The sequence below is a fragment of the Suricata suricatta genome, chromosome 11, assembly GCF_006229205.1.
Source record: "Suricata suricatta isolate VVHF042 chromosome 11, meerkat_22Aug2017_6uvM2_HiC, whole genome shotgun sequence".
NCBI lineage: Eukaryota > Metazoa > Chordata > Mammalia > Carnivora > Herpestidae > Suricata > Suricata suricatta.
Genome location: NC_043710.1, coordinates 106,211,057 through 106,230,665, shown reverse-complemented (window position 1 = coordinate 106,230,665; position 19,609 = coordinate 106,211,057).

Below are 19,609 nucleotides of genomic sequence, written 5' to 3'. Positions count from 1 at the left end.
AGCCTGCAAAGGGGCTGGCTCACCATCTCTCCAATCCCTTGCTCCCTGCCAGTGTGGTTATGACCAAGTAACAATGCTCGTTTGTTTCCAAGTTTGATCTACCAAGAACGTACAATCTTGACTACCTGGAATGGGCTGGCTGTGCCCGCTTCTGAAGGCCCTTGGGCAGCATCTCCTAAGGATGAATCACTCTGGGTCCCGACAGACACAGCAGAATTGAGGTCTCCTTATGCATTTTCTAAAAATGTTTATTTATTTATTTTGAGAGAGACAGAGAGAGAGAACACATGAGCAGGGAAGGAGCAGAGAGGGAGAGAGAATCCCAAGAAGGATCCTCACTGTTAGCACAGAACCTGATGTGGGGCTCGATCTCACGAATCATGAGATCATGACCTGAGCCAAAATAAAGAGTCAGACGTTTAACCTACTAAGCCACCCAGTTGCCACCGCCTTATTCACTTTTTTAAATGGATTAATCCATTAACTGAACCCAGTGAGTTCAGCGCGCAGGGCCTTCCTAGGGCGGACCCATTCTGCCTGCCAACTCCACTGCTACTAAAACAGCTGCCCCAAATATCGTGGCCGAGAACAATACACATTTCTTATCTAATGGTGTGGCACTCAGGAGTCCAAAATGAGCCTCTCGGGGCTAAAATCAAGATGCTGGCAGAGCTGCACTGCTCACTGGAACTTTTAAGGGAGAATCTATTTCCTAGCGTTTTCCAGCTCCGAGAGGCCACTTGCACTCCTTGGTGCATGGCCCCGTGGCCCCATGGCCCCTTGGCCCCATCCACACAGCCAGCAACATCAGTTGAGTCCTTCTCACAGTACCTCCTCTCTAGTTTTTTTCTTTTCTGCTTCCCTTTCCACTTCTAAGGACCCTTATGATGTTACCTGGCCCATCTAGACAAGCCAAGGTCATTGCTCATCTCCAAGTCAACTGATCAGCAACCTTCACTTCACATGCAACCCTTTCACCATGTAACCTTGATATGTGCAGGTTCCAGGGATCCGGATGTGGCTACCCTTGGAGGATCATTATCCAGGCACACCTCCTTCCACCTCTCACCCCAAACTTTATGTTTTAAAAACAAGGATGGTGAGGCTCAGAGCTGTTGTTCTGAAGGGCCAGGGCCATAGGGCCGAGGATACTGAGGATCAGTAGGAAACCGCAAGTTCCCTACAAAGATTGCCTGATACAGTCTTCCTCTTTCACCTCTTCACACTGCAGATCCCTAACTATCCTGCACCCTAATTTCTCCCCAGAAAACGAGGAGAAGGATGCCTGTTCCTCAGGGTCACCGTGAGGATTAAACAGGTGACATTTGTACGATGTGTAAGGAGTCAGGATGACGCATGGAAAGAGCTTGCGCTCCGACTTCAGAAGTCTGGGTTCAAAGTTGGTTCCCAACCTTAAAGACTCGTGCAGTCCCAGCAGAGTATTGAATCTCTGTAAATTCCCTCAAAATCTCCATTTCCTCGGCTGTAAAGTGGGGGTATCAAAAACACCTATCACGGGGTTGCTGCAAGGATTAAATGAGATAAATTATACAAAGTGTTTTGGCATATAGTAATTGCTCCGTAAGATTAGGTATTATGATTATTACACTAGAATCCCTAATAAACGTAGCTGTTCTTTGTTAGGATGTTTTCGTTCAATTTTTTTTTTTTTTAAATCTGACAAACTCTGAAATCTCAGCTTTAGCGTTTTTTCAGAAAAGCCTTCCCCTTCTCTCGTCCTTTCCTGCTGTGCCTTCCTGCATACCACCTAGCCCACCTTTCTATTAGGACGGATTGAACTCGGTGTCTGTGTCGCCCACCACTTTGCCCCACCTACATACAGGGTTGAGCTCCTTGGGGGCGGGTTCCATGCCCTGTTTCATCTAGGTATGTCCTGCACTGATTTCAGGGACCAGGCAGTGGAATGGTTAAGAAATGTCTGTTTACATCCTAAGTTACTACTTAGAAATCGCCGTAATATAGAGTACTTGTTAATTGTCTACATGCACGTAATGTCGCTGTTTTCCGTCCATATTCGGGTCAGGAAGGTACACACTTTGTTCTCTGGGAGCAGTGTTCCAGAACTTATCCCCTGGGGAGATAAGCCAGAAGGCGGGGTTCCCTCCTGCCCAACCTCTGTGGTGACCCCCGGGCCACAGCTCCCCACCTGCAGCTTAGGGGCTCCTGTGTCCCGCTTCAGCAATGAGGCCCCGAAGAGAGAGTCTGCCCCGAGCAGAATCGGGCTGAAAATCATATTTTCACGGGATGTCAAACCTCCTCTCCTACCTTAAATGAAAGGTATTATTTTTGAGAGGAGAATGTCACACTCTACCACCAAAATTCTGCTTCCTCGGCAGAAACCCTGGCAGTTTCTCTACGCGGCTGGCAGCTCGCCACCCAAGGCCAATGCTGGGAAATTCACCAGGCCCAACGCAAATCACAAGAGCACAAGCTCTCACAAGGAGAGCAAACTCAAGGGGCACTGAGCTAGGGCAGGCATAAGAGGTACGGTCCGCCCCGGGACCACGGCAGGACTCTCTCTCTTTTCGGGAGATTCGCCCATCACTTTGCCAAATAAATAAATTATCCCCAGCTGAGCAACCTCTGGGCCCTTCCTGTAACAGATGATATCCTTTTGGCTTCATCTCGGGTATATATAAAAATACACCCTTCTTAGCTGCCAACAACCCATCAGTCCCTCGTCTCTGAACGATTCATACTAGGCACTGAGACCTCTTTCTGGTTCACCCACACCGAACCTGCCCTGGGATGAAAAGCTTTGTGCAGAGCTGGGAGGGTAGGGAAGGTGTCAGGCGGTGAGCGGATTCACATAAATGGGAAGCTGTCTGTACTTTTTAATGAGTGAGAAGGCGCTAGAGAGAACAGGTCAGAAGCAGCTCTCTGTCCCTTGAGTTTCCTGTTGTGTCAACTTCTGTGTGTGTGGCCCGGGGGCTGATCCTACTCTAAGTCCCCGGGGGTCCCAGAAGCACTGGCTCCTTGCCGAGGTGCCAGCTCTGAGTGTGGACACGTGCCACCGTGGCCACGCTCTCCCTAATCTGGAGGATTCGGACCCTACTTCTCCTCTCTGGGCTCTCCCAGGCCTTCCGTGTCTCTGCGCGCCCCGTGGCCGGACTCAGGGGCCAGCCTGTCCCATCCCAGCGCCTCTGCATCAAGGATCCAACTATTTAGGGTCCAGGAGGGCAGATGGTTTGCCAAGATGGATTCCGGTATTCCACTGCTGATCTGTGTGGCCTGCAGGCACGCTCTCTTGGCAAGCCCCCCCCCCCAATCCAGATCTTTCCCCATGCAAACACCTGAGCCGCGAGGTGCGCCAGGCCCTGCTTGACCGCCTTCCTAGGGGGCTCATCCGCTCTGGAAACTCTCAGTGCCGACAAGTGTCCTCCTCACCGAGGACTCGCCACTCAGAGATTCCTGGCCTGTTCCTCCAGCCCCTCACTCCCCTGCGTGACGGGGCTGTATGCAAACATTTGCTTTGATTTGTAAAATGATCCATATAATTAGGAAAAAGAGTTAAATAAAGGGACTGATTTCAGAGAGCAGGCTCTTAATGACACTAATACCTGACAAAAGGGGTCATTATGACGGGCTAATGGGCCTTGCCTGGCGTTCAGCTCTCTCCGGACACAATCCAACACACTCAATTATCTGCTAATCAGGGCCATTTTGTCAGAGGTTATTGCCCTGAAGTATCAATTATAGGAACATTATTAATACTTTATGGAGAAACCACTTGCACGAAAGTGTTAAACTCCTGAGGCGAGCCCGTCAGCCCCTTCCCAACTGGGACCCATAACGCACCATCTCTTTTTGCCCCCATTTAACTCCCCAAGTGGGGCTTTCCATGACCCATTGGGTCTCCTGGGAGGGAGCCAGGGCCATGATGATGTCCCAATCCTGTCACCTGTGACCAACTGGCGGTCCCAACTCCTAATGCCACCAGCTGGCAGCAGTGGCTGAGCCCAAAGCCAAGGCGTCACTGACTTGAGGTGCGAGAGGGGAGCAGAGGGCCGTAGGGCTTCCGGAACGAGCCTGCATGCGTGCGTGCGCCGGTGAGCCCACACACGTGTGCACGCCCCTGTGCGTGTGTGCACACTTGTGTGTGTGTGTGTGTGTCCCTCTCTCTCTTTTCTCCCTCTTCCTCCTCTCCTCCTTCTTTCTGTCTTCTCTCTTTCCTTGTGTCCCTCTCTCCCTCTGTCTTCCCCCCTACCTCTTCCCCCTCCTCCTCCTTCTTTTCCTCTCCATCTTTCTCTCTGTGTGTGTCTCTCTCTCTCTTCCTCCCTCCCTTCCTTCTCCCCCTTCTTCTTATTTATTTATTTTTGAGAGAGAGAGAGAGACAGCACAAGCAGGGGAGGGTCAGAGAGAGAGGGAGACACAGAATCTGAAACAGGTTCCAGGCTCTGAGCTAGCTGTCAGCACAGAGCCCGATGTGGGGCTTGAACCCAGGAACCATGAGATCATGACCTGAGCCGAAGCCGGACGCTTAACCGACTGAGCCACCCAGGCGCCCCTCTAATGCAATCCTTCTGAGACAATAGGAAAGAGACGGACAAGAGATCTTTCTTCAGGATGCAACCTTCTCAGGATGCTGCTCCCTGGAACCCACTTTTTCTCCATGCTGGACACATGGACTTTTCACCTCCAAGGAGGCACCATCCAACAGAGAAACTGGAGGGACAACCCTTAAAAAACGGTGTGAGGTAGAGGTCAGAATATGCAAAGAGCTTTGGAGTCATAGCAATGAGAATGCAAATCTCTGTCCATCACTCCCTGCTTGGGGGGTTTTAGGCAAGTCACTTACCTTCTCCCACCTGCGGTTTTCAAAGGAGAGAGTGTGGGTTAGAGTGCCCACTGAGCCGCTTGCTGGTTGTGCAAACCCGAGCCAGGTATTTCACCTCTCTGAACCTCAGTGTTTCACACGAGAGTCACATCCATACGCTAGAGCACAGTAAGGGCTAAATACATTAGCACTAGCACAGCGCCCGATTCCATTCACAGGGAACAGGGCACCTACATCACAGCGGGGCTACGAGGTGGAAATATTGTCCCTAAATAACGAACATAAGTGAGCAATGGAAGTGAGTTTTCTCCACTCCTCCAACCCCGAATAACTACACAACTATTTTAGCTAGAAAGGTGAGCAGTTAAGGACCCTCTCTTCAGGAGTTCTGGCATCACGGGGAGGGGCCAGCATGCTCGGAGAAGCCGCCTTTCAGGAATGCATGGAACTCTCCACTTGCATGGCCCAGCAGGCCTACACCTGCCGCTCACGGTCAGGGCTGCCCCTGTGTGGTGCCTCGCCATCAGGGAGGAGATTCAGCGCCACGTCGGAATCCCCTACCATCTGGCTTACAGCAGAGTTTAGTCTCGTGAGGAAAAGGCAGGAAGAAGGGACAGGGGAGTTTGCTCCTGCACTTAAGGGTCCATCTCATTGCTGCCAACCCTACTCTGTGGGTTAGAAAAGAACAGTTAGGAATGTGGTCGTGTCCCTGCATTGGCCAGTTGTTGCTAAGGTCCTCCTGTGGGCTGGGCGGGCGATCCCAGTCTGAAACAGGGAGGCCAAGTCCGGGACAGATCAGTTCTACTAGAGTCTGGCCTGTGTCTGGGTACAAGTTTCTATCTACGGATGTCTAGAGCTCCCGGCAATGCCTGGTCAAGCTGAAGGGCTGTGGGTTGTTCCATCTACGGAAGGGAAACCCAAGAGCAGGAGTGCACAGAAGCACTCGTGTTAGAAGACTTGTCAAAAATCGGTGGCCGTGCCCTGATTGACTAAATACAACCATCAATGAAACGACCTTCACTGGTAACTGTGAGGTTCTAGATTAAGAGCGTTAACCCGGAAGTAGTTTCAAATGCAGGAACAAGCCCCACAACGTCTTCCCTGGAGACCAGAGAGGAGTCGAGGCATTTGGTTGATGAGGGAGGGTCCAGTCCAGTAGAGAGAGATGCCAACACTCCATTCTCCATCCACCAGACGCGGCCAGAAAAGAGGACAGGCACTTACAATCAAGAGGCCTCCCCATCCTGCCCGGGGCAGCCGGAGCCGAGGCCCAGGGGTGAGGAGGGTTGGCTGAGGGACAGAAGGCACTGAGGACCCAGGCTCCTGATCCGTAATGAGTAAGTAAACAGTGGTAAGTCTGCTGTTCGGTGGGCCTGGGTAATTAGCACTGCGTTAAGCAGTTACGGGGTTAAGTGCTACCAGGGGTTTGATCTGGGCTGACAGAGCCGGAGCTACAGAGTGGGGTGGTTGCCTAGCAACAGCACCTGTAGCACATTAAGCAGCCAGTCGGCTTTGTCAACTTGTAGCGGGGGAACTTGCCCAGCGGAAGGTGGGGGTGGAGGCTGCATTCGGGGGCACAGAGGTGCCACGCTGGGCAGTGGGTCTCGGGCTGGAAGAGGGGGCGGTCAAGGGCTCCTGCGCACCCCTACAAGGGCTTGATGTCCACTTCCTCATGCAGGATGCAGGCGGGCAGCTCCAGGTGCGGGTCCAGGCCGGGGAGGGATCCTGCTGCGGCTCCCACCTCTGCCTCGGACCCTCAGGCCAGCAGCCCGGAGAAGCAGGAATCCCCTTGGCCGAGTCCTCTCTCAGATCAGGCATCTCAGGATTTGATGGAGGGGGGAAGCGGGGAGGGGGGTGCTTCTGTGGTTTTGTTTCCAGGTCCAGGGGGAACACGGGCTCTTCCCACTGGCTTATCTTTAAGGAAGGGACCTCAGAACAAAAGCAAAGACCCCGAGAAGACAAAGCCCTTCTCATCACCTTCCTTTCGCGCCCTCCCCCACCTCAGTCTGGACTTCCTCGCATGCACGCCTGAGATAGTGCTGGAAAAAGAAAAGACGGAGGAAGGCCAGGGAGCTTAATAGCACTGTTGCTGCTGTCTTTATAGAATTCATGGTCTAGCGAGCCAGCCCCTTGGCCTCCTTCAGAATCCGCTCGCTGTCTTTGCGGGCGGTGGGGCGCAGAGAGTGCTGGGTCTCCCTTGAGATGTAGCGCCGGCGATCAGAGCACCTGGGGCCACCTCGGCTTCCTACGCTTCCTACGCTTCCTACGCTTCCTACGCTTCCTACGCTTCCTACGCTCCTAAGCCATGCGGCCTCCGGCTCAGACCCGGCCTGCGCTGAGACTCCGTGTTCTCATCTGTAAAGTGGAGGGTGGTCCTCTCCGCCCGCCTTGCCTCCTGGGGACCGAAGGAAGCTGTTACCGATGCCGTCTCCCCACACAGACGGGGGCCCTCGGAGTGCGGAGGAGACGCCACCTCCCCGCTGTCTCGGGCCGGCCTCGGCTACCTGCAGGGTGGCCCTATGCGGAGCAGGGACAAGCCGCCGTGTGGCCACGTTGCTGGGTAACCGACCGGCAGCACGGCCCTGGAAGCGGGGGGGCTCGTCGACTGCTCTGCTCTAGGTTCACTGGTTCAAATCCAGCCGTGGGCCAACAATTACTGTCATCACTGGGTTTGGAATTCAGAGTCCGGTTTTCGGAAGACCTCGGGCTTATCTATCTTCCCCTGAGCCCTCACTGCACATGTCCTTGCGCGCTGACGAGGGAAACAGGGAGGCTGGGAGGCAGGGTGACAGGTCCCCGACATCCATGTGCCCACCGTCCCCTCCTTCTGGATTATTTACGAGGCATCAGGGGGAGGGGGGGGGGCGCACACGTTGTCTCCCCTCTGACTTGGCGTCGGCAGCCAGGCCCCAGCTGAGGCTGCCTGGGGGTCTCACACCTGGTCCTCCCTGCGCACTGACAAAGTCCGCGAGGCTCCCTTCCACGCACGGGGGACTGTTCCTCCCTTGTCTGATTCCCTCTACACCACGTCTGGTTAGACACAAAGAGAACACATCCAGGAAGCAGCCGATGCTAAGGCCCAGCCCGGCTCCCGTAGCTGCTCACCAGCCCAGAATGCACTGAGCCCTCTGCGTGTTTTTGTGGGCCCGCTGTCTGCGTGGCCACGGGTCCCCTGGACCCCCGCCACCCCCGGGGTGACTGTGTGTAAGCCGCTCCCTCCGCGGCTCCTCCGAGCCCCGTGTTGTGCCGTTATTTTCATGCTCGGGGTTATATTTAACTCAAGTCATAATATTTGGGGGGTTGGAAACCTGTTTCACCAAGAAAGCGTTTGAATATTCTCAGTTGCAGAGAATTCCAAGGGCTCCGGGAAGAGAGTGAGGCACTGCCCCAGATTTGTCTGACACATCGCGGTCACGTGGACGCCATTAGCGGTGACTGAGGCACGGAGCAGGCAGCCTAAAGGAACGTTGTAGAAATGATGAAGAGGAGCCCGTGAGTGATGTCAGCGGGAAGCTGATGCCTCTGGGGGTCCCAGGGCTCTCGCCCCGCACATTCCCCACAGGGACGAAAACTCTAATTGGCAGTATCGCCTGCCTTGTCACCACCCCACCTCTTATCCCTGGTGTCAGTCTGAGGGGGGTGCAGAGCGAGGTCCCAGGGGACGCGAAGAGAGACACAATCCAGCTCATCCCCACCTGAGGTTCTCACCCCTGATGCCTCTGATGAGGAAGAAGCAGCCTCCAAAGGCAGGACCGTCCTTATCCTTGGAGGCGCTGTTTTCCTCCAAAGAAGGCCCAGCAAGATCAGCAGGGGGCCAAGCCCAGGTCGTCCACAAAATGTGGACACACGGACGGTGGCACTTTACTCCTTAGAGCACAGGGACATCCTTGAGGACACAGATAGGTTCAGCTGTGTCCAGGTTTTACGGACACTCTGTACACACTGCTTTCCCCTTCTGAGTCTCTGAGCAGGCTTCCGGAAAGTTCTTGCTCTGTGGGATTATCCAGTCAATCTCCCCGGGAAACTCAAACGTACTCCTTTTGCACGACTTCCCCCAGCCACGAAGGGCAGTCTGGGCAGAATCCAAAATCCACGGAGGTGGGGAGCCCTGAGTCGGTGGAGACTGAGGGCAGGTGGGGCGGCCACGTGGCTATTATGATGGTGTGTAGGCGCGGACAGGCCTGAACACTCCAGGAGGGACGACCCGTGCCCCTGGGCGTCACTTTCCAGCCGGCACGAGACCCGCCGAGTATCCTTGAGAATAGGTCCTCCTGAGGCCTCGAAGGGTCTTCCCAGGCACAGGGGTCCTGGAGCCCATCACTCGGGCGGCAGGCATGAAGGGGACCTTGGCGACCAGGGCCTGTCCCGGTCCCTAGCTGGTGAGGCCACTCTCTTATCTCCAGCCTGAACTGAGCACTGAAGCCAGCATTTACTTCACATTCATGGGAGCTGACATATGGTATGATTTTTTCTAAAATCTTCCAAGTTCCCTAGGCAGCTTTGACGTGAATATTAATACTAACATAATTTCATGATGATTAGAGAACACAATTAGGGGCTATTAATAATGACACAAATAATGACATTTAAGGCCTCATTTTAATTTGAGTAACATTCTGTCTGGTGGTATTTAAACAGCTCTGTCTAGCACAATTAGTATAGTATGAGGGTGCAGACACTGCTCCCAGAACCTTCCGAGCGAGGGGTGGGGCGGGGCACCGGCCACACCCAATATGGCCGCCGAGGGCGCCTTCTGCGCCGGCCACGGCTTGGCCATCAAGGGTGGCGTCCTGGGAACAAAGAGCCTTGTGAATGGCTTGCAGGATAACTCCACACCGGGCAAGTTCTCTGGCGATGGGACCGGAGTCCGTTGCTTCCATCCGTAGTCACCACTGCTCCCTAAACAGATGCAGGGACACTTTGGTTTCCACGTTTCCTCAGCTAAATCCTCCGCGACCTGGCACAAGCTGACTCCCCATTCAGGCCTGCAAGCCACTCCGACCCTCTTCTGCAGCCACCTGATTCTACGTCCGTCTCAGCAGGTAGAGCGTCCTATTGTGATTACGCATGTGCTGTCCACCTCCCCGTCGGACCCTCCCCTATGGAGGGCTGGGCTGTGTCTTACTTGCTTTTAAACCCTCAGCCCCCAGGCACAGAGTAGACTCTCCGTGTTTGCTGAACGACTTAATGACCAAATGGCGGAGAGTTCTGCCTTCCTGCCATCGGGCACACGCTTGAAGCTGACACCCCATTACCGCCTTATACCGCCGGAGCCCCAGGCGGTACCTGCTGAATGTTTCTGACCAATAGGGAACCTCTGGGAGATGACTGGGCTGACTTGGAGGGGGTGGTGTGCAGAGAGGAAATGTCCGTGAAATGTGAAACTTTGGTGGTAAAGCAATAACCCCAAGCCCTTGACCTGTGCACTAGCCAACGGGGGGAAACACAGCCTAGCGCCCTGGTGTTTTGGAGGTGTAGACTAAATTCTGTATGCAGAGATCTGATAGATAAGGCTGGGCTAGAAGCTGGGTGTTCTATCAACTCGGGTTTCTGTAGCAGAAAGGAGGAACTAAACAGTCAACGTCCTGATAAGGGAGGCTCCTACATAAATAATAGGAAAAAGAGAAGGGAGGAGGAGAGAGGAAGAAGAAAGAGAAAGAGGAGAGAGGAGGGGCCTTGGGGTGGGGGGAGAATATTCAGTGAGCATTTATCCTGTGCCGGACACTTCAGGTACTTAATACCCAGTACCCTCTTAGATCCTAAAACAGATATATGCTTACTAGTACTTTCACTTTACAGACGGTGACACGGAAGTCCAAATGATCACGCCAGGTCACACAGCACCATGTAGCTCATCCAGGCTCCACACCCACGTCTGTCTGACTCCAGAGCGCAGACCGTAGCCATTGCTGCAGTGGGACAGGTGACCAGGGCGATGAGAACACCGGGAGGCTGGCGAGAGGGAGGGAAGGGGGCATGGAGAAGAGGCAGCCTCCCGATGCCCCTTCCACGGTGACCCCATGCAGTCTGCAGGGCAGCCGTGGAACCCGCCGGGGCCAGGACCAGCACAGACATCCCCAGAGCTGACGAGGGCCAGCGTCTGGCCCCGGGACTGGTGGCAGCAGACACGTCGGGCTTGTCAGGCCCCAGCACAGGCCGACGGCCCCGAGGCCGAGGCCGGCGGGGCTGCAGAGGCCTGGGCAGGCTCTGCAAACAGCGGGGGAAGTTAAGTGGAACCTTTCTGGTAATTGACTCTGCCTGTCCACGAGCCCCCTGCCAGGCCTGGGCCGCCCGGCCTGACACACGGCATCCTGTCTGGAGTCTGCTGCTCAGAGGACAGCGCCTGGCTGACAGCAGGCTGGCGATGTTGTCGGATGGCTCCCCCTTCCCCTTGCAGGCCTCCTTTTGTCCGAGTGCCTGATGCGTAAGGCAGGGAACCGTTGGAATCCACGGCAATCGTCGCGGTGGGAGCATGGGATCCAACGCAGGATGCGGGACTGGCCGGGCAAGGGCGCGGGGGGTGGGGGCTCTGGCAGAGGCCACCCAGCCTCCCTCAGCACCCTATGCAGGCAGTGAGCGGGATCCTGCCCCCCCCATGCCATGTCACATTATCAGGTGTGGTGTGCGGTGGGGGGTGGACCGGGGGCACTGGGTGCACACGGAGGGTGACTCACCAATTTCCTCATCCCACGGCACACTTTCTTTCCACAGCTACCTACTACCGTCCCCCAAATCCTTCCCGCTGGCTCCTAGCCGCCCACCCTGGGGATTCTGCCCGGGCGTGGCTCACAGCCAGCCACCCCAAGGGAAACAGGGCCCGCTCGTACAGGGACCCAGGATCCCTGCCCTGAGTGTTTGGAGAAGCGGCACTAGAGGGCATGTGGGGGGCTCAGGTAGGGCTCGGAAGAGACGAGAACACAGGAGTCCAGAGCAGCACGGAGACCGGGATTCCCAGGCCCCGGGGATGCACAGAAGCAGGACAGCCAGGTGGAAGGAAGCCCAGGGCCAGGGCAGACCGCCCCCAGTCCAGTCTAACACAGGATTAGGCCAAATCTCTCACCTTTCCGGCATCTGGTCGGCCTCTTCTCCAGGGCCCGACTTGTGTGCTGGTGCTGCTGTCCTCGCTGAGAGCCGTCTCCGGAGACTTCAGCTAAGTGAGGCTGACCTGCCCCGCCCCACCATCCTGTTACTCTCTCTGCTGCAGATCCTTCCATGCCCTCAAGGCGAAGCCCTTAGACTCCCTTACTCAGGCTCCTGGCTACAATCAGACCCTACTTTCTCTCCCCTCTTCCACTTTCCTCTACACACCATTATCAGAATTACATTCCCAAAGGGCGAAAATTATATGTATTCCCAAAGAGCTTCTCCCTCTCTGAGCCTTACAGCCATGCCATTTCTGGTAACTAACATGTGTCATTCCCATTTTACGGATGGGGGAGCGGAGGCACGGAGAGATTGGGTAACCTCCCCAAGTGACGCAGCTAGGAAATGAAATCGGCACTGTTAATCGTAAACAAGACTAGCAACGGTCACAGCTCACTCCCTGTCTCCTCAGAATCTTCCAGGGACTTCCCCCCACCTCTCCCACCCCAAATCCTAACCCCGTAGCTTCCATGCCTCCAAAAATCTGTGCCAGCCGGGCTTCTAACTCTGCCACTCCTACCGCATTCCTGCCCAAGGCGTTAACTCCTGCTTCCCAAGAACTGTCCAGCCTGAGCGCCCGCACATCTTCTCTGCCTTCCCGGATCCCTCCCGGCCCGTGCCCCGCCCCCAGCCGGTGGTCACTCTGCCTCTTTGGACCCCCCTCTGAGGAAAAGCACTGGCCTAGGACATCCCGGGTTACAATGCTCATCATTGGCTCCGTAGTAAGAAAGCAAATGCACTCCTCTGAGCGTCAGTTTCCTTGTCTGTAAAATGAGAGTGATGGGAATAGGCCTTACTTTCTTTTTTTTAAACATTTACTTATTTTTGAGAGACAGAGAGACAGATCATGAGCAGGGGAGGGGCAGAGAGAGAGAGAGAGACACAGAATCGGAAGCAGGCTCCAGGCTCTGAGCTGTCAGCACAGAACCCAACGCGGGGCTCGAACCCACGAACGTGAGATCATGACCTGAGCCGAAGTCGGAGGCTTAATCGACTGAGCCACCCAGGTTCCCTGAGGCCTTACTTTCAAAAACTGTTGTAATGATTCCAAAAGGTCATCTGGAGCAAGTGCGTGGCTCCTAATGGAGTCTCAGCCAAGGTTACGCTTCCTCCCCCTGCTTCCTGACCTCCCGGCATTTATCCTGTCTCCCTGTCTTGTGGGCTGTTTGGACCCTTGGGAACCTGTACGGGGCTTTAGGGCGGGAACTGCCCGGCAGTCTCTGAAACTCACCACACCCCTCGCCGAGTGCCAGACACCGATGGTGCTCAGTGCATGTTTCTTGTGTCAATTACCTCAAATGCCCGACGAGTGTCAGGATGTCATAGAGGGGACCCACTTAGCAAACGGAGGTCCACATGACTCCTGAGTTCCCTTCAACCTTGAGAATCTAGAACTTAAAGGAACCTCCTTCCTCACGAAACTTTACGCAAAACTCGGAATTCTTTCCTATCAGATGTTTCCTGTTTCCGAGGAGGTCAGCTTGAGGCCCCACTGCCTCTTGAAACCCACTTCTAGTCCCCTCACATGGTTCCCCTCCAAATTATGTTTTCCAGGGGTCTGGCATTTCCCTTCCGCACCAGGAAGCTGAGGTTCTCTGGCAGCCCCAAAGCACAGCTACCACTGGTGGAAAAGTCAAACCAGCAAATAGAAATGTCACTCAATCATTTCTCTGTGCTTTCCTCTCATTGGCCTTCCCCACCGCCTGTAATGAGAAATTCTTTTGGCCCAAATATTGTTTGAATTTCAAATACACAATTCCCCAGGGGGTGACCAAATGAAAAGAGAAATCTGGCTTGCAACACAAGACCTCCATGTGGAGGTTGCATTGAGCGCACACGGAAACTAAATTTTTATTGAGCCCCTTGAAATGACAGAAACCCATCAAGGCGGTAGGGCTGCCTTCCCACTGTGGTGGGCTTAGATTATTTTAAGTGAACACTAAGGAAGCACCCCTCAAGGGGTGAGGAAAGAAGGAGAGGATTTTAAACACAGTGGGCAAAATAATAAATCTGCTCCTGGTGTAGAGCCCTCTCCTTGTGACTGGGCCAGCAGGTGCCTGCCTAGGGGTCTTCCCATACAAGCATCGACGGTCCCCAGCTGGGGTTCTTAATCTGCGGAAGGGGGTCTCAGAGACCCTAGGGCAGTGATACTCAGTCCTAGCAGCATCAGCATCTCCTAGAGTATTTTAGAAAAAAAATACTAATGCCCAGACTCCACCCTGGACCAATTAAGTCGGAGTCTCCGTGTGTGAGTCCCAGACCTCAGAATTTTTATAAAAGTTCCCCGATGATTCAAATGTGTGCAGCCAGGGCGGGATGCACACATAGGTTTGGAGGATACAAATCCCCCCAAAATGGCAGGCGAATGTTCACATGCAGGAGTATTGTGTGCGCTTTGTTGGGCTGAGGGGTCATCGATTTCAGACAGTCCCTGAAAATATCTGCCAACCCCAAACGGTTCTGCAACGTGGCGGCTCAGTCTCCTTCCGGATGGAAAATGACAGGCGCCTAAGACGTTGTCACCAAGGGGCGGACAGGAGCCAGGCCTCTTGTTGCTCTCCATCCCAGATGGCACGATGCTGTCACTGATTCAGGAGGGGAGGACCCACTGAAAACCAGAGAGCGGCATCCTTGCAGGAGAAACCTGGGCGCTCAGTGGAATTGACTGTCTAGGCGGCCGGCCCGTGACGCGGCTGACAGCTGCACCCAGCGTGGCCTCTGGATCGGGACCTCAGAAGCCAGGTCCCTGGAGAGGGCCGGGTCCCCGGAGCTGTCACTGCGGGAGCTCAGCGCTCCGGGCTGAGCAAACGCGCTCCATAAAACCGTCCTGAGAACCTGCTCGTGCGTGTGTATTGGAGGCTGAGAGGGAGGCAGATGGGGTCCATCAATAGAGAGAAGGTCCCAAGCTCCTGCACAGGGCCCACAAGACCAGAGGGGCCCCTTGGAGCCTTCAGCGGCACCAGAATGCGATTTCAATCAGTCCAGAGGGGAGCGTAGGGCTTGTGCACGACCATCTAACGGGGCTAAAAGGGCGTGTGGGACAAGGGGACAGACACCAGGGTGTCCTCCAGGCACCCCGGAGGCCCTTCTTTTAGGAACCTCACCTGCCATGCCCTCCTCCCGCCCCAGGGCCTGGCTGGATCTCAGCATTTGGGCCCCACCAGGGGACAGCCAGGCCTGCCTGTGGCACTGCCATTGCCAAAAGGCGAGAGGGTTAGTCCTGGGGTTTCCCAGCCCCCATTCAGCTGCCTCGTGCTCAGCCCCGCTCAGGAAAGGCCCCTCTTCCTCTCCTCTCAGCCCTGAGCTCTAATTTATCCTCCCCTTTGATAACCAACTCCAAACACACTCAGCCGAGGCCGGGCCATCAGTGCACAAAGGCCTGCGCTCTCCCGGCTGAATGAAGCACTTCCCTCTTGGGGGCATTTCTATAGAAGGCAAAATCCACCAAACAAGCTATTACACTTAAATCAGACAATGCCCGAGGTGACGGCCAGGAGCCCGGCATTAATGACTCAGCTAGCAGCGGGCTTCTCTATTTCGGAGCTCCACCGCAGCATGGGAGAGCAACCCGCTGCCCTGCCCAGCCTCTCAGCCCTGTCCCCCTGCTTCTGCTCCCAGACTAGAAAGTCGACCCTCTGTCTGCTGGTTCTCTGAATCCTGAGGGCTGAGTCCCCTAGGCCCGTGTAGACTGACTCTGGGCTCCTTCTTCGCCCGGGGAAAAAAGAACGGAGAAGTTAAGTCTGGGCTGCCCCCTTCCTCTCTCCTTTATTCCGAAGACGAGAAAGCCACAGTAATTGTGGAAAGTCACACAGTCAGCCAGCGGCAGAGCCTGAATTAGAATCCGTGTCTCTTGCTCACTCAATTCATACAAAAGCCAACATAAATTAGATAATGCGCAGAAAGCCCTTAGCGTAGTTCCTGGCACATGAACCACCCCCTAAATATTAGCCGCTGCTATTTGTCACCATAGCAGCAGCAGCATTGTTTCAGATGTCATTCAGCTATGTGGGCAGTGCCTGCCCTGAGCCAGGCAGTCTCCAGGGCGCTGGGCGTAAATCCCTGACCACAGCACAGGCCCCCGCCCTTGGGAGCTCACATTCGAATGGAAGACTCCAACTGGTCAATAGGCGACCCCAATACAGGGTAGTAAGTGACAGCATAGGGAGAATGAGGTGTGCTTTAGGGGCTCATAGGAGGAGCACCTGCTAGCGGCTGGGGGGCTCGGTGAAGATCCCAAGCCTGAAGGATAATCTGGAGCTGGCCAGGTGCAGGGAGGTGAGCAGGGGGGGTGGGGAAGTCGGGCAATGGGGACGGCACAGGTGAGGGAAGGCGGGATGCCCTTATGGAAATGAGAAAACGCCCATGTGAGGGGGCGCCTGGGTAAGGAAATGAGAAAATGCCCATGTGAGGGGGCGCCTGGGTGTGAGGTGCAGAGACAAGGCAGTGCAGGCCGGAAGGCGAATGGCCGCAAGATGCTGCTCAAGTCAGATCGGGAGTCACCGGGTGGGCGTGGGAAGGAAGCCGGACTGCAGCGAGGAGGAGGCGGACGAGGCCACCCCCAGGCGTGGTGGAGGTCACAGGACGTGCTCTGGGGAGCAAGGGGGAGGGGAGCAGGCAGCAGGGAGACGAGTGAGCAGGCCAAGCCCCCGCTGAGCCTTGTTCTGTGTTCCGTGTCCACACCTTACACGGCTGAAATCTTGAGTCACCGAATAAGCCCACCCCAAAGAGGACTCGGGGAAGAAGGGCAAATGATCCGAAGGAAGAGAGCTGTGGCCACAGGGGCAGAGCGATCTGACGATGGCTTTCCCTGGCCGCTTGGCTCATTGGCCGACACGCCTGGAGCACTGCACAGTGACGGCGAGCTCGCCGCCAACCAGATGTGTGACCTTGGGCACCTCCATCTCCCCATCTGCACAAGGAAGACGTTTGCTGAGTGATTGGTAAACTGCCTTGCCATTCTCCCATTCTGTGGGTCTATGATTTGAAATACATATCATATATTTTTATTCTCTGATGTCTTGCTTTGCATTTTAATGTTTATGAAAACAAGACACAATGCTTTGCATTTTATAATAGAGGTAACACAGCTCATCAAAGTCAAGTGTCCTGCACAATGATGGCAGACATTTCCGCTTCTGGGTTCTCGCCACCGAGCCCACGAAAGGCCCAGCTTTGACACTGGCCAGGGAGAGCTGGGTGGGAGCTGTGCTCCTGGGCGATCCGGCCTTTCCCTGCAGCCTGAGAACAGACCCGTGGTCTTCCGAAAATCCTCTGTCCCAGGGCCCTCTGCCCTTGGGGGTAAGGTTCTGCAGAGAAGCCTTTCACTCTTTCCCTGCCCAGTAGCTCTGGCAGCTGCTAAAGTAAAGGACAAAGCTCCAAGGATTTTGGGCAAGTGAACAAAAAAACAAATTCAGGCTGGGCTGGGAGAAGAAAAGGCCACTCCGAGCTGGGTTTTGGCCGGAAAGCGTTCCCCATCCTGCAGCTTCAGGACACAAACAGCAGAGCATCCAGAGGCGCACAGCGGCATGGAACAATTGAAAGATTGCCTTGTTGGACTACAACGTGCCAATTTTTCAAATCTAGAGCCATTTTCACTATTACAGTCTGCGCAGGCTAAGCCAGGAGAATTTTCTTCTGGGAGGGAAAATTGATTCCGAGGTTACCATTAACCCCCATTAGCACAGCACGCCCCTTTCTAAAACTATTCTTGGGATCCAAGGGGGCCAGAGGGAGCTATAGAGGCCCATGGTGAGGTTGGTGCCCAACATCACAGGTGTTAACAGCCAAAGTCCATTAGCCCCATGTCTCAGAAGGGCAAGGGAGGGAGTGAGCTGGAGAGAGGCAGGGAGAGAGGGCGCATAAAAGGACCTGGGCCGTGCGTTTTCCCCAGGAATTCCTAGGCTTCGGAAGTTAGCCTGCACACCTCATGTAACCGGGGTGGACTGGGAATTTGCATGAGCTGAAGAGCAGGAGCGGAGGCTAACACCTGCCTGGACCCTTCTCATTTTGTCTGCAGCCTTCACCTGTCGCTGCCCTTTCTGACAGGGGCCAGAGCCTGGTAGAGGAGCGTTCTCCACGGAGCTGGCCTGGAGGTGCCCATCCCACCCCGTTCCGTGTGCCCAGCCGCCTAGAGCGCAGGTCTCTGCAGACGCACTGCTGTAAGCAGCTGGCTCCGTCCACCCGAGGTGCCCCATATGGAAAACCACTCCAGGCCAGTCAGTCCCCAGCAGCCTCAATCACGGGGCGTGCTGTGTCATCCGTCTTCCCAAACATAGAGCAAACACCGACCGGCCCAGCAGAGAAGGCAGTGGTGCAGAGGCTGCTGCAAAGGGACAAAGACAACCGCCTGGACAAAGGGGCACAGCAGGCCACCGAGGAGAGCGGCACATCCACTGATCTCGCCCTTCATTTGTTTTTACACGCCGATGGGCAGTGGGCACTAGTCCTGCATCCAGCTCTGCCCCTTGACCTTGGATAAGTTACTTGTGCTTTCTGAGTCTCTGTGCCTTCTTTGAAAGCCTGGAAGTAAAAATAACCGCCTGGCAAAGCTGTCAATGTTGAGCGAGATGATACAGGAAAGGGACCGTTTTAGGACAGCTGCTCCACGAGAATACATATGCGTGTCTGTGCGTGTCTATACAACAAATGTATATACACATACATGTATGTATGTGCCGGTGAAGAATGGAGGACGCCCACCATCCATTCTAAAACGTCTCTGTTCTCAGAATGGCGCCACTTCATTCTTCTTGTGAGAGGTTGCTTCAGAGTCTTGTGGCCACATGGCCCCCCAGCTCTGAGCTTCACGAGTTCTTTTCTCCCCTCCTCCCACCCCTGCCCATCCTCCACTACGCCCATCAAGCCATCCTTCCTTCCCAGCCCATCTGCTCATATTGCTGTCCTCTCCTCCCTGGGGTGACCAGTCTACCGGAAGAGCCTCGCCCAGGAGGCCCTCGCTGGCGCTGGTGGCACTGGAGAGAGGAAGGTAGTCCAAGACACCCCGTCTTCCTTCCACAAACACTGGGACCTACCACGGGGTAGGCTCTGTTCTAGGCTCTGGGGGGTCCAGGATGAGCAAGCGGCAGTCCGGTCCTGGCCCTCCAGGGGTAGCCGAGAAGGCGAGGCTCCTGACCCACAGACAGCTCATCACGCCCACCCCATGGCAGGTGCAGGTCAGGTGCACGGGGAGAAGGGGGAAGAGTCGGGACAGAGAGGCATCCCACACAAGGAGACCCCAGGATGGGGGGGTGCCTTGTGGCTTCGGCTCCCTGCAGACAGGGGGAGCCGACCTCTCTTAGTCATCCGGTGATTTGTGCGGGAGGGGAGGGGAGCACGCCAGGCTAAGTGCTGACGGGATGTCCCTGTCACCACAATGTTCCGCCTGGCCGGGCCTTCATATATAAAGATATTTAATGAATTAGTTAATTAATGAGAGGAGTGTGATTGATAGATCATATGGCGCTCGCAGCGGGGTGAGTCTGACCCCCGATGCCGCCGCCCGGGCTGCAATCCGTCCCCCTCATTGGTCGGGAGAGCGGGTCGCCCGGGCAATTTGCATGCATTTAATGTAGCTCTTTAATAGGATGTAATGTTAGCGAAAGCCAAACGCGCAGCAGCTGTAACTTAAAAGACAGCCCCATTACTGCAAGCCTTATAATTAGGGTAAGA